Source organism: Bison bison, unplaced genomic scaffold, assembly GCF_000754665.1.
Source record: "Bison bison bison isolate TAMUID 2011002044 unplaced genomic scaffold, Bison_UMD1.0 scf7180017864303, whole genome shotgun sequence".
In the NCBI taxonomy this organism is placed as follows: Eukaryota; Metazoa; Chordata; class Mammalia; order Artiodactyla; family Bovidae; genus Bison; species Bison bison.
In genome coordinates, this window is record NW_011494875.1 from 716,322 (window position 1) to 718,507 (window position 2,186).

Below are 2,186 nucleotides of genomic sequence, written 5' to 3' on the forward strand. Positions count from 1 at the left end.
CAGGGGATGGTCTTGATCCCTGTCTCCTGTACAATGTCACGAACCTCTATCCATAGTTCATCAGGCACTCTATCTATCAGATCTAGGCCCTTAAATCTATTTCTCACTTCCACTGTATAATTAGAAGGGATTTGATTTAGGTCATACCTGAATGGTCTAGTGGTTTTCCCTACTTGCTTCAATTTCAGTCTGAATTTGGCAATAAGGAGTTCATGATCTGAGCCACAGTCAGCTCCTGGTCTTGTTTTTGCTGACTGTATAGAGCTTCTCCATCTTTGGCTGCAAAGAATATAATCAATCTGATTTTGGTGTTGACCATCTGGTAACATCCATGTGTAGAGTCTTCTCTTGTGTTGTTGGAAGAGGGTGTTTGCTATGACCAGTGCATTTTCTTGGCAAAGCTCTATTAGTCTTTGCCCTGCTTCATTCCATATTCCAAGGCCAAATCTGCCTGTTACTCCAGGTGTTTCTTGACTTCCTACTTTTGCATTCCAGTCCCCTATAATGAAAAGGACATCTTTTTTGGGTGTTAGTTCTAAAAGGTCTTGTAGGTCTTCATAGAACTGTTCAACTTCACTGAACTAAGTGCTACAATTCAATGTCTCTGTTAGTCATATGGTTTATTCATCAAAATAAATCCTGATGAAAGTCACAAGAAGAACACACCCTGGATTTTTCAGGCCTCCAGATTTGGTGGCAGTGTTCCAGCATCCTGTGTGCAGATAGCTATCTGTGTTCAAGTCCTGTTCTACCTCTTCTTTTCCACTCCTACTAGTCTGTATCGCTAGCCAATCAATGTCATGTACAGATTTTGGCACTTCTGCTTGTGGCCTGTGTGTGCATGCTCACAGTTCACGCTGGGCTCTGGATGCGTATACAGCACTAGCATTTGGTTTTGCCTTCTGTATTTTCATGGATTAAGTGGTGGTACCCAAGGGTGAGGGAACATGTTTCCAAGTGTGAGTCCTTTTTTTCCTCTTCTCATTTCCAAGGGGGTGTGTCCAGATCCCTTTGCCAAGCAGCTACTTTATAGGAGGCCAGGCAGTGGACTTTGCCCACTGAGTAACTGGATTTGCATTTGCAAATCAATCCTGCTGAATATTAGGTGAACATCTAGTCAGTCCCATGTTAATATCCCTTCTTTTTTTTTTTTTTGTGGTGCAGATTTTAAAAGAAAGCATGACTTGTCCAGCCCTATCCCTGAGTCCCAGTGAAGCAGCAGGAGGGGGATGAAGGAGGGTCCCAGACCAGACTGTGGAGCAAGCAGTTTGTCACCTGCCCTGCCCAGTTTTCGCTTTCATTTAACCCCCCTGCAACCACTCTCAGATCTCTCAGGCTGTTTCTGCTGCCTATCAGCTTCTTTCCAGAAGGGATATGAACAATTCAAACCAAAGGCAATGTCAAAGCTTTACAGTGTTACCACTCCTTAGGAGTTCTTAGATATGTTTCAACAGAAGACAAAATTCTAAGCCCAAAGGTGAAATTACAGGTGTCAACAATCAGTGGGAGAAGGTAGTGGTGTATTTCTGTGCTGGCCATAGGAATAGGGCGGCTTCCGCAGGTTCCTCTTAAGGCTGGTCTTCATCCTTGATTGGAGAAGGGCGCTCTGAGGGACTCTCACCCCCTCTCTCCCAGCAGGGACCAGGAGATGTGGTGATGGTATGGGGTGGCTGGGTGCGCGCTGAGGACAGACGGCTCACCCTTCACCCTGATAATCATTAGAAAAAGAACAAAAGAAGAGAGGAGTAGGGGGAAGACATGAAAGAAAAGCAAGGAGAAGAGCAAAGAAAGGGACTGAAAAGCAAGAAACAAAAAAGGAGAAAGCAAGGCAATGGCGCGGGAACTTGGCGGCGGGGCTCCGTGCAGACTCGGGTGGGCTGCATCCCGGGGGGACAGGGAGATGTCCCCATCCCCGCGGGCCTTCCGAGCTGCTCAGGTCTCGCAGGGAGGGTCTCCTGAATTCAGGGCGCCCGGCTTCGGGCGACCTCTGGGCCTGCCCCGCCCCCTCCCCCGCCGGGCAGCCGCGCCGGGCCGGGAGCCAGTCTCCCACCCACTCCGGCCCCAGCAACTTGCCCCTCGCTGCCAGCCTGGGGAGTTCCTCTCCCACCCCGCAGCCCAGACTCTTCCCTCCAGCCCCCGGGGCTGGGATCCTGGGTGGGGCGGCCGCGCCTCCGGGACGGCCCCCG